This window comes from Rhinatrema bivittatum, chromosome 4 (genome assembly GCF_901001135.1).
Source record: "Rhinatrema bivittatum chromosome 4, aRhiBiv1.1, whole genome shotgun sequence".
Lineage (NCBI taxonomy): Eukaryota > Metazoa > Chordata > Amphibia > Gymnophiona > Rhinatrematidae > Rhinatrema > Rhinatrema bivittatum.
The window spans coordinates 45,933,948-45,947,321 of NC_042618.1; the positions used below are offsets into that span (position 1 = coordinate 45,933,948).

Sequence of the window (13,374 nt, forward strand, 5' to 3'; positions counted from 1 at the left end):
ACCCCTGAAGGGTCTCTCTCAGCTGTCCACTGGCTAGGTGTTGCTCCTTTTCCAAGTCCGCTACTTTTCTCGTCTTCCATCGTTGGCCCATTACTATTCTGGGCAGTTCCCAAAATCCAGGTCCCCCTCTCTGTCTCTCGTACCCAGCTTCGCAACCTTACCCTAAGCAGACTTTGTTGGAGCCACAGTGTTAGTTTCCTTTCCACCCATACCCAGGCATCTACCACTCCCAGAACAGACGCAGGTCCTCAGTTCCTCCCAACTTCGCCAGGACCCCCTCGTGCTTCAATATCTCCTTCTATGGAACACTGCACCTTCTTCTGCCTATCAAATATGTGAGCGTCTGCAATAAAGGTTGCGTTTTCTTCCCTGGAAGTCACTTTTTGCGAGCTCGCGCCGCCGCTGCGGGGAGCCGGGAATCCCTGGCATTTCCTGTGCACGAGGCGGGGCTCGCACGCCCAGCCCTCGGCGAATGGCAAGCAGAGCCTGGGGGCCACCGACCGAAGGGCGAGAGCCGAGGCGGAGCTGCCCTGACGAAACGGGGCAGTGAGTCAGGCTTCCACGCCCAGAGCAACTTCTGGCCACCCTTCGCGCTCATCATTTCCCTCTGCTGCCCCGGGAGCGGCAGATCGCCTTCTCCTCCTCGCGCTAGCCAGGGGGATGGGATTCCCTTCGCACGGCGAGTGACGCAGCCAGAGTCCGCGCGCCACGGACGGTAAGTCAAACTCGGCTCCGGTCTGGGGAACCTGGGAAGAGGAGGTTAAAAAAAAAAAATCCCTCCCCCTCCGCCAAACGCCTCATCCCCTTATACAAAAAGGGAAGAGACCTCTTGGGGTACCTGGCTCTGTGTTAATCTCCCCCGACTCGCCACGATCACAATAGTTACTAACATGCCATACTAACCTGAATTTAACTGGTGGTATTCCTAGGCTGCCACGGTTCTTAGTGAAAACAGCTGTATGCCTCTTTTCTGTTTGTACAGTCATGAGATTTCCCATCGGACTCAGCACTTGCATCACCAGCTCAGCTGCGGGGTGTTTTTTTTTCCTTACCTAAATTGCCTTGGCAACTCAACTAAATTGAGTTTTACAATAATTTAAGGGCGTTATAGATTACAGTAGCAGATTATTTTAAAGTATAGAGTATCCGAAATTGCCATCAGATCAAACTGTTTAATTTTGTTCTTTTTAGTGATGTAATAATCCCAATTAGGTAAAACAGAAGTGAGAGAGAGAAGGGGCTGTTTAGGATCTGCATCGTCCAGCCCTGTGTGAAGCACCAACTCAAATGAGAAGGGGCGGGGGTGGGGCAGCAGAAAACCCTTCTGGTTGGGGGAGGCGGAGCCCAAACAAACTAATCTCCCTGTTCCCTAGCTGTTGATGCTGCCTGGGGCAAAAAAAAAAAAAAAAAAAAAGTTGATGGGAGCCATGGCCCACCTCATTCTAGTGTCTACACACAATCGCGAGTGGTTTATCGGTTGAAGTGAAACAAAGCTGCCTTTGCATTTATTGTATTTTAAGAATTAAGAGTCAGCAAACAAGTTGTAGGTGAGAGCTTTTTATTGGACTAACAAAGCATCTGGGACTAGCTCGCCAAACTCCTAACTCGCCAAAGCTAATCACAGATGTACTAAGCATTAATTTAAAAGGAAGAGCTTTATACAGAAAGATGGGTCCCTGTTGAAATAGTTAATTCTTTGCTGCCATTTAACTTCCATTTTTTTCCAGGAGGTTTGTAACCTATGGGGGGGGGGGTGGAGTGGGCAGGCAGCAGATTGTTAAACCCCGCCCTGATATTGCACCTTTCCAATCTCAGCCAAAAGATCAACACAGGACCAACCTCCACTCACAGCTCAGACCTTACACTAAACCCTGCTATTCTACATAGAAGTAAATATTCGTGTCTCAGGAAAACAACCAATGTAGATAAGCACAATGCAGCATCCTGGAAGGAAACCAACATGTTTGTCAGTCTTGTACAGAGAATGCCAGCTAGCCACCCCTTCCTTGAAGAAGAAGGGAAACGCCCACTCCTGATTCCTACAGAGGGGTGTGCAGCGCAGCTGATGGGTTCAGTACTGTTCTTCCATCCATTATGCAGGCAATTAACACCACACAACAAGGGCGTGTATCAAGTAAGAAGTGATGGATCGGAGAATGCACAGTTAAAAAAAAAAAAAAAAGTTGCAACACACCTCAAACACACTGTATGGCATGAGGCCAAACACTAAATGCTTTCTGCAGCCAGGGATTGTGTATCCAAATCCTTTCCATAAGATACAGTAACTTGTTGCTCATACCCATATAAGCTAATGTCATAATGCACCATGCAGTTAATTTTCTCAAAGCCTTCATTAGTGAACTAGTCAATCAAGGTGCTCCCTAGTACAGTGAAAGTCTTGGGACTTACATATTTTATGTTATATACTCCAACTGTGGTGAAAAGTCAGTTGTAGTTGTAGGTCAAAGGAATTAAAACATCAGAATATCTATAATGGGTCAGACCAAGTCCAGCATCCTGTCTCTAACAGTGGCCAGTCTGGCTCACGACTACCCAGTAGATCTGTTTCCTGTCCCTCATTCCCAGGGATAGAAATAGCTTTCATTAGTCTACATAGCCAATAATGTTTTATGGACTTTTCCTTCAAGAACTTGTCAATTTTTTTTTTAAAACAAATCCCATTATGCTAGTTGCCTTGACAAGTGTGTCAAGAGCTAAATTCTTCCAAGCTTCTGAGGTCATACTGCTATGGTCTTAAAAGAGATACAATAGCTTGGAATTTATCCAAACAAATCAGGTGTCACATGGCCAGATGCCATATAATGTGGATTATATTTAGGGTTTCTATTCTTAGGTGTTTATAAATTTAGGTATTCATTTTCCACCTAATTGGTGTTCTTTGAGAGTACAAACAGTTGGTGATGTAGGTACTATTACTGAGTATCTTTTCCAGCTGAATTAAATACATATACAGGTACAAAACTTAGAGTGTGAGCCCTCTGGGGTTAGGGAAATACCTATAGAACCTGAATGTAAACCGATGTGATATCTCAGATCGAATGTCGGTATATAAAAAAATAAACATATATATGTGCACCTGAGGCGTTGTCAGTCCTGAAAAAGGCACAAGGCAGGGGGAGAATGAGGAGTTCTAGGCAAAGTGGTGTTTCAAATAAAACCTAAAGTCAGAAAACCTTAAATATAATGCATAATCCATGCCACACGGCAATTCAGACCATGTGACACCTGATTATTTTGGATGAATTTCAAGCCATTTCCTCCCTTTTCGAGATAATTGCAAGGAAGCTTACAAATGTAGCTCTTAACACATTGCAACCAGGGGAGGAGACAGGAAGTTCATAATCAAAGCCTCAGACTTAGAGCAAACAGGTTAATCAATAAATCTGAGATTTGATTTAGGACAACTTTCTACCAGTTTAGGGATCCTAGAGTAGTTGCTACCTGCTCAACAATATCAGGCAGTTGTAAGGGATTACATTTTAATTCTTTTGTTAGCTTCTTGACACGTACAGCTAAGCGGTTTGGCAGGACTTCTAAAACTTGCACTGTGAATGCGGGTGCGGTCTGTGATTCAGTGCTCCTTGTATTTTTGACTGTAAAGCATGCATCAGCCCTGATGAAAGATAAAATCTAGAACAGCACTACCAGGAGCAACAACATCAAAATTGGGTTGCAGATAAAACAATTTTATTAAGATCTCTCTTCAATTCTGACTTGTATTCCATTTGGAAATTGTTAAAGTTGTGTGCTTTGAAGTGACTGGCCAGTGATTTTTTTTTTTTTGTCACCACTGGCTTAGGTCCCATGGCAAGAAGGGCTGGGTACCACTGATAATAAACTAATTGGAGAGATCCTGAATAGAACCCCCATGGAGATATACAATACAGTGCGCTTAGCTGAGCACACTGTTTAACCCGCGGTTGGATACGGGTTAAACCATAACGGGTTTAGTGTGTCCAAAAGGCCCCTCCAACCCACCCCCCCCCCCCGAAACTAATAGCGCTCACCACATTCAAATGCACGTTGAAGAGGCTATTAGCTATTCGCCCCAGATACAAAAAAAAAAGTGCACCCGACCCGCACATTTTTACGCTCAGAAAAGTGTACAAAAAAAGCAGAAAATACTGCTTTTCTGTACAACCTCCAACTTTTACATTTCTATGCATTCAAGTCAGCTAATATCATGGTGATATTAAGTCAGAGGAACAAAAAGGTTAAAAAAAAGAAAAGAAAAAGGTGTGCCAGCAGTCAGGTTAGGAAAAAGGGACACTCAATTAAGGAGCATCCAATTTCCTAACCCGTGGTTGTGCATTGGTTAGGAAAACAGATGCTCGTAAAATTAAGCATCCGTTTTTCTAACCCGCTGACAGCCACCTCTCCTGGGCGTCCGCTGCCAAGGGGACGCTAGGGGTGCAAATTGTCCCTAGTGCCTCCTTTTTAGTGCGACCCCCTCATTTAAATATTATATCGCGCGCCCAGTAGAGGTGGCTGGGCACGTGTTAGGCAAGCTGGCGCCCAACACTGAGCGCCCGTTTTCCGCGCGTCTTTACTGTATCGGCTTGAAAGAGAATTAACAACAGAAGAGCGGGCTCAGAAAAGGAGATTTTTTAAGACGGGGCATGGCCAAAATAAAAATGCATGCTTTGGAGGTGTTGGATGTTATGGGCCATTTAAAGTCCATCTGACCGGGGCTCTCCCTTCGCAGGGTAGACAGGGCAATTAAATACCTGGGCATATATATCACGGGGGACCCTGCTCGTTGGTACGCCTTGAACATCCCTCCTATTATAGAAAAGATTAGGAAAGCAACGCACAGCTGGATGAATTTTACCTCTTTCCCTGATGGGCCGGATTGCGGTATTTAAGATGACTCTCTTCCCAAGACTACTATATGTCCTACAGATATTGCCTATAGCTCTCTCTGCTATGGATATTCGCACTCTAAACAGAATAAGTACAGCATTTCTATGGCGTAATCGCAAGGCAAGGATTGCATTACAGAAACTAATGGTTCCAATCGCAAAGAGTGGATGGGGATTTCCTAATATACCGTTGTACAATATGGCGTGCGCTCTGCGTTCGGTAGGAGATTGGCTTTATGGGAGTGCTTGTTTTTCTGATCTGATTTTAGACCGTTGGATGGCCTCTCCCATAGACGTAAGGTGCCTCCTATATGCCACCTCTAAGGAGCTCCCAACAGACTTGCAGACAAATCTAGTCGTATCCTATGCCAGATATGGCTGGCGCACTATGCGCAGTAGGATGGCCCTACCGTGGCGGTCCTCATTCACTATGCCTATAAGTAGAAACCCTCGATTTACTCCTGGTTGGTCCGGTCCTTTCTATCACAACTTACTTCAACAAGGTATAGATACGTTTGCTGATTTGATAGATGAACATACTGTAAAGATGTATTCCTTTAAACAGTGTCAAGAAATGTATGGGTGGCGCCCACAGGATTTCCTTTGTTATCTGCAAATTGCAAGTTTCATGGCTAAAAATGTTGACTCCCACTGTGCCACTGAAAGAGCTGGATCGTTCCAAAGACTGCTGTCTTTATTCAAAGCACGAAAACAGTCCTTAGCAACTCTTTATAGTTTTTTACAAGGACTTGTGCCATATGGAGGTTTGAGACTCTTATCTGTAATCTGGAGTCAGGACTTGGGTCTAACCATCGAGGAGGTCGACCTCTTGGAGGCGATTCAGAGATCACACAAGGCTATGGTCTCAGCTACCGGAAGAGAACAATATTTGCGAATTATATATAGAGTCATGATAGCACCCGTTCAGGCATACCGCATGCGGATTATTCCTAGCTCGGCGTGTCTTAAAGGCCTTGCACCGGAAGCAACTCTGTCTCTCGGATTTTGATCATGTCCATATCTGCAAAGCTTTTGGACTAATCTTTAGCAGTATTTAACCGGGATTTTGAGCAATGTACCTGATCTCTTGGCTGCACTGGCCATTCTAGGAATAAGTGAAGCGGACACTGATTGGAATGCTTACAATTCTATGTTTATCAACGAGTCTTTGGGACAAGCGAGGAAGTGCATTCTTATGAAATGGATTTCCTCGGACTATGGCATTCTGAGATGCTTGCTCTCTTAAAACTAGACTATCGTACTTGGCTCTTAGCTACTCCCTGCAAAAAAGGGGCTTTTGCCAAGGTTTGGGATCCATTTATACGATGTCTCCCAAAAGAATAGGATGGAAAATTTCAAGAAATTTCGTGTTAAGCTGCCGTATGGACTAGAGACTTCAAATATATGTATTGCTATGCATTGTTTGGTATTGTCATGTCTAGCTGCATGGTTCTAAAAGTGTGGATTCTCTTGGGTCTTGCTGGGGGGGGGTAGATGGGGGAAGCAGGGGAAGCGGAGGGGTTGGGAGTCTGGAGGACGGGGGTGAAGAGGGGGGAATTTGATTTTCAGATTTAATTCTTTAGTACCACTGTTGGTGTCAAGGTTTCATGTTTATACTGCACAGTTTTTTCTGTAAAGAATGGTTATTTTCAATAAAATCTCTTTGAAAATAAAAAAAAATGCATGCTTTTTATTCCAAGTAGTAGTAGAACAACAGGTATAAAACATCAGTACAATTAAAAAAAAAAAAAAAAAAAGAGGTTGAGGAATAAAATGAAAAGAAGGTGCTGCAAAACGAAGAAATAACAAATTGGTATTTTAAAGGACCTTACTGGGAACTGTAGAGTAAAAACAGAAAAAAAAGAATAAAGAAAGGAAAACCAACAAAGTAACTGTGTCGAGATGAGACTTGTATAGGGCTAATGAATGTTTTAAAATGCAAAAGTTCTTCCAGCTGTCTCCCCCTAGAGGATGTAGATAAATGGGAGAGCCTCATTCATTTACTTTATTCTCTCTCCAGCTCTACTCTGCTAAGTCACAAGATGGGAAAGCCCAAAGGCAGAGCCTTTAACTGAAGAGGCATATTTATAGAAACACCACCTCTGTATAGAGGACAAGCACTAAATTATGCTTTGCTGAGTACTATCTGCTAACATGAAGAATATTATGAGCACTATTTTTAACCAAAAATAATGGCATTACACCACTGTGCTTGTGCACACAAGGATTGTAAATGACTAATGTTGCTTTTGTTGGTCTCAACCTTGATATGGCCAGAAAGATAATGCACTCTACAGTCTCCTCAGCTGTTAACATAAAGAAATTATTCTTAAACCCAGCAGCTATCTCCCAATTTCTGGTTTCTTGTTGGGTTTCCTGACTGGTATCTCGATTGTGCTTCTGACCTAAATGACATTTATTAATGTAAAGTCATACATGACAGCCTCCAAAAAAGCATTCATAGTGCCTTTTAGCAGGAAAACAGTGAAGCTTATGTATAGCAACTAACTCGGAGTCCTTAGGAGAGGGCTTCCCAAATTTGTCCTAGGAACCCCACAGTCAATCAGATTTTCAGGAGATCCACAATGAATATGCATGAGATTCACCAGCAGCAGTGGGAGGGCTGTTTCCAGCTAAGGCTATTCCTCATCCCCCTCTGTTTCTTTGGCCCAACCTGGACCTTAAACAACCAAAAGGCTGGTTATCCCTGACATCAGGCAGCTCGGGGCCTTAAAGGACCCTGCAACAGGTGGCCTCCACAGTTTGGAAGAAGGAACTTTTGAATTTTAGTGCCAACATTTATTCACTGGTAGCTGGATGCTGGTGATCCCTGTCATTTGTGGAAATCTAGAGATCCTGCAGTGGTTTTTGTAATATTGTTTTATGTATATTTTATATATTTGGATTATATTTTGTAATATTGTAATATTATTTGTTATAAGCTGATTGGAGTCCTGAGGGAATAAGACAAGACATAAATTTAAGACTAGAATAAAATGGGATAACTCTGTATAAACTCTGAATATCTTGAAAATCCAATGGGCGTGGGGTCCCCAGGACAGGTTTGGGAAGCCCTGCCATACAGATGAATTTTCAAAGGAGTTACACCTGTAAATGTAACATACTATCATAGCAATTTTCAAAAGCCATTTAGGCACACTAACACAGGTAAATCCTATGGACAATGCATATGATTTTTATATACCTTGAATAGTTTGCTGCTTGGATTTGACTCTCAGTAAAAAGTTCTAAATTAACCATTTATAAAGGGCCCGAACAGAACATGAGTCTAGGGACGGCCAAACAATTTCAGATTAAATCAACCCTCTTCCAAACCTGACAATGGATTTCTCCTACTACTAAAGCCTGCGAATCGGACAGGATTTCATTCATCTGTAATGTTCTGGTCCAGTCAAAGTCTGCTGCCCCAGAGGGCCCCTGGGCACAGAAGAAGGGAGAGCCCTGGCATCAACTTCAATTGATCGCTTGCTATTCCCTTTTCATGTACTTGACATGACATTTTTGTTGCAAGACAATTTTGTTAACTGCTAGAAAGGTGTTTAAAAAATATTTACATAAATAAAAGGCTGGACTGTAACACTGGTATATGTAACACACACACACACACACACTACACTTGCTTTGAATCTTTAGTGTGTGTGATCAGCACACTTCATCTGCAGACTAGAGAAGAATTCAGAAATGAAACCATGATTCTCCTGGAAGACAATGGGGATGGGTCGGACCCTTTATTGTTCCTGGGGTGAGCAGGGCTATTCAGTTTGAATTTACCCTGGCATGATGGCCCTGCGCAAGGTTTAACCCTGTGTTTCCTGTTCTTGCTTCTCCCAGTGTGGTGAATATACACCCCATCAAAGAAGTTTTTCATCAAGGACATGAACAAATGAAATTAGGAGCATAAGACTAATGAGTGTGGTACTGATGATGACTAGTACTTTGATTTGGAGAAAATAGAATTGAAGATCATGTTATGTGAAATAGTGTAAGCAGTATGAGGGTGTTCTGTAACCTGTCTAATATTGTGCTCTTCTTTCCCTCTCCCCCAAACCCATCGGGACGGGTAGTGCCGCAGACGGTTACCTCTGTCACTGTTATGGCCGCCGGCATTGGGTTGGTCCGGAGGCTCCTGCAGGAGCAGGGGGCCTCCTCCGGCGTTCTCCCTGCGGCCATGGCCGCTGCTAGGCCGGCCGCAGGGCCCAACAAGCTAAGATGACTCCTCCCCCTTCCTGGCTGCCTTAGAGCCATGCACGCGGCTGAAGATAAGATTTAAAGGGGCCATGACAGGAAGTTGTCGTGGCTCCCTCCTGAGACTCCTCCCTCATTTTAGGTATTTAAGGCAAGGTCTGCTCCTCAGACCTTGCCTTGGTATTGAGGCTTTGTGCTCTGTTTCCGGTGCCCGTGTTCCTGGACTTGCTTGGTTCTTCGTCCCGCTTCTGCTCCTCCTCTTCGTTGGATTGACTCTGTGGCTCCTGACCTTCGGATTGGCTGTGGTGTGTTCCTGGCGTTGACTTCGGATTGGTTTTGGACCCTTCTCCTGTGTTGCTCCTGGACTGGCTTCGGACCTCTCTCCCATCTGTTCCTGGACTGGCTTTGGACCGCTCTCTGGACTTCGACCCTTGGACCGGCTTGGACAATCCTTCGACTTCTACTCACGGACTATCTACGACCAGCTGGAGGCGCCAGCTGTCTGGAATCCCCGATCTGCAGGAGGTGCCTGCGTCCAGACCTTCATTAGTCTTCAGGGAGTTCCTTAAGTCCCAGCGGCCGGATCCCTACAGGCTGCTCCTGGGGGGATCACGAGCTTCCAGAGTGAAGTCTTCTGTCAACACTCATTTCATTGAGCCTTGCCCTCTGACTGTAGGGACCTAACGGGTTCTCTGTCCGTTTGGGTAGCACCAACTCTATCTCGGAACAGGGGTCCACCTCCTGAATTCGTAACAATCACCTCCTATGCCTATGCAATCCAAATAGTTCAGAAAAGAACACAGGGTTTTTCCACAAGCTTTTCAGGTTTAGCAGTTAGAAGAAAATAAATGATGCATATCTCTAAAGACCTCGTTGCTTAGAATAGAGTTATGCTGAGTAAGGCTGTGCATCACTAGTGGATTCAAACATATCAGAGGCTTTAACCTGCTTTGGCTATTTTAATAAATGTATCTAACTAGCCCCCCAACTTTAGGAGATTACCTCCTGTTTCACTCTGGAGCAGTCTCTGGCTGGAGATCTCTGAGACCTTCTTAAGTGAAGAGAGCCACCTTATACCAGCGTACTGGCTGGGATGAGGAGGATTGCCTCAGCCCAGGATTAGGGAAGTCAGCTTTAGCACAAGCAGCCAGGTAGCAGCAAGGAGGGCTCTCTTTTATATGCAGATGTTTTGGATACAGTCCTTGGTGGGAGGTCTCTATGACAGCCTTGGAGGATGCTAGCTGGAGTTCTTGGTCCCTGTTGCTGGCCGGGCTGTAAGCCAAGTAAGCAGGAAAGGGCAGGAATCTCTTACATGAAGACTTGTCATTTTGGACACAGGAGCTCTCCCTTCACTGTTGGGAGGGGCAAGGGTGAAGTTTCGGGCGTTGTCAGGTGTTAATTGTCTTTCCTTCGCCAACCCTCCCCCTCAGACTATTTTGCTGGACGTTTTTATCAGGCAAAGCATGAATAAGCAAGAGGGCTCATGCATTGTTAAGCAGCAGGATGGACAGGGTTGTTTTTCCACCCAATGGCTGGCGCCCCCTTTCTCATCATGAGGTTCACTGCTCCTGCTGCATGGGAACTGAGGAGTAAGTTTGGGGTCCTATCACATCTTGACCAGTGCTGCTCTGCCATGTTAGTGCTTTTCTGTAACCTGTCCATGTATAGACTAAGTTGTTTTCAGAGTTCACCTGTGAGCCCCCTTCTTGGATTTGTTTCTTGTTTCCAGGCAGACTTGCGTTGTTTGTGTTTCTTTGACCTGTCCCTGCCCTAGGGCTGTTTACTTCATTATTTGTGGAAAGAAGCTTATAGCCCTTAAATTAAACGGGCAGATCAGATAACCTAGATAGTATTATTGTCCTGGTCAAAAGTTCATCTTATTTTTCTGTTGAAACATAGATGTTAGCGTCCCTCTTGTGGGGGTCAGTATTCATATTTTACAGTGAAACCTCTGGTATCTCCATACAATAAATGATTTTCTTTGTTGTTTACTCTTTCAAACAGTACAAAGACTAGGGGAGACACAATGAAGTTATTAGGTAATACACTTAAAACTCATAAGAGAAAATGTTTTTACTCAACATATTATTAAGCTCTGGAATTCATTTCCAGAGGATGTGGTGAAAACTATTAGCGAGCTGCAAGTAAAAAAGGTTTGGACAAATTTCTGGAGGAAAAGTCCATAAACCATTATTAAGGTGGAGTTGCAGAAATCCACTTCTTATCCCTGGGATAAACAGCATGGAATCTATCTACCCCTTGGGATCCTGCCAGGTACTTGTGACCTGGATTGGCCACTGTTAGAAACAGGATATTTGAGCTTGATGGACCTGTGGTCTGACCCAGTATGAAAAGTCTTATGTTCTTGTGAGTTGCAACACTTAGTGATTCACACAGACATATTTGTAGAGCCAATATCTAGTTATAATATATTCAAACTAGTTGGCAAAAACTGATTGGCACAAGAGCCAGTTTTCCAATTAAGCTGAACTGCAGATGGAGAATAAGATGACATGTACATTAAAAGGAGGAAAATTAACTTAGCTTTCTTCCTTGTCAAAATGTCTCCTATTAATAATATATAACTCTATTAGCTCTTGTAAAACCTAATAAAATGCCAGTTATAAAGAAGAAGAAAACAAGACCATGAACTCATTAAACTGAAGCTTCCATAGGTAGCAATGTTGAATCACTTAAACTCCTTTACAATTTATTCCCTAGAAGCATCTGCTCCTACAGCACGGCCCATAGACACCGCATTACAGAAACATGTTTCTAATATTTGCCAACTCAATGGCCAACTTCCGTGGTCTGTTACTTTTAGGAACACAGATTGCCTGCTAGGAATTGTCAAGAGAATTAGAGTAACGTCATTGTGTGCCCAAGTAATCCTTGATATCTGTCATTCAAGAGCAATAATTTTAGAACAGAATGGGTGAGCGAAGCTATCAGAAAAATATATTTTAAGTTCACTCTGTACTTTCTGTAATGAATTTCAGATGATGTAAAATAGAATAATAATTTTTACGTCCCTTGGATACCTAATCCATAATCAAGTTGTACAGTACAAAGAATGGACTGACTGCTCCTAAGTTTGCATTTGGCATTTTTGTCTATTGATGATGGGCTCTAGAAACAAAGTGGCTTTAAAGTAATTTTCATGTGTGGGTGAAATAAAAAGAAAGAGGTATTGCTTTACCTAACATATTGCTTGGAAAAGGGCAGTGTTAGAGCAATTAAACAGCTTTTTGGAAAAGAAACATTGCAGATTATAGCATAGAAATCATCCTATTTGCTATTACTGATTAAACCTTGATAAGGGAGGTCATTGCTTTTAATACTGCTGGATCTAACAATGGCCTTTGACACTGTTGACCATCCAATTCTATTAGCTAGATTAGAGTGTATTGGTGTCAAGATGCCAAGTGATCCAGTGGATTCTATCCTTCCCTCACAACAGATCTCAAGCAGTTTTATCAGAAGGCATCCAGTCCAAAATCTCTGGAATTGAGGGTTCTCTAGAGTGCAGTACACTTGTCTATCTTATTTAATATTTATATGTGTCTTCTGTTTGACATAATTCATGTCTTTTGAACTTCAGGTTCAGTGCCATGCAGATGATCTTTGGTTTTATTGTCCTTTAGAAAAAAATAATTTTGAATTAATCAAATGGGTTAATGAGGATTTAGCTGCCCCAGCATCCTGGATCAAGGACAATAAACTGGTACTTAATCCAACAAATACAGACATATTGAGAATGTATCTGATACTGTGATAAGAGCGTGAAGGGATATTTTTATCTTTCAAGTCAAATGTCAAGAGTCCTTTGGGGATTCCTTTAATGTAGAGCACCACATATTGTCAGTGTTTAAACATCATTTGATATGATTGATCAGACCAGGCTTTCCGGTCTACTTCATAGTTGAAGACGATGGTTCATTCTCTTGTCTTAATGCAGATAGACAACTTGAGCAGAATACAGCTGGTTGCTTGATTGCTGCTTGCTTGATTGCTGGTTGCTGCTTGCTTGATTTCTGGTTGCTGCTCCAGGACATATACAGTATTTCTCCTATGCTTGTTATGATCATCAGTCGCAGATGGCTGCGACCGCTTCTACTTACATCTTGTGCTGCCCTTCTCCCCTCTCAGGGCCTGCTCGTGGCGGGGGCTAGCTTCTACCACTGCATACCTCAAAGTTCCTTGTGGTGACTGGGATGCCGCCGCCATCCTCACGACTCCAGGCGCGCCCGCTCACGGGTGGGAACCTCAGGGGCATCTCCGACTG

The 13,374-nt window shown here is 43.5% G+C and overlaps 1 protein-coding gene across 1 annotated transcript in view; it reads left to right on the forward strand.

The window, feature by feature from the left end:
* Window positions 1-396: 396 nt before the first annotated feature.
* LOC115089775 (inverted formin-2-like) overlaps window positions 397-13,374 on the forward strand; it is a 68,566-nt gene continuing 55,588 nt past the window's right edge. Inside the window, exon 1 of the mRNA XM_029598068.1 lies at window positions 397-715. The gene's annotated coding sequence lies outside the window, so the exon portion shown is untranslated. The remainder of the gene's footprint in view (window positions 716-13,374) is intronic.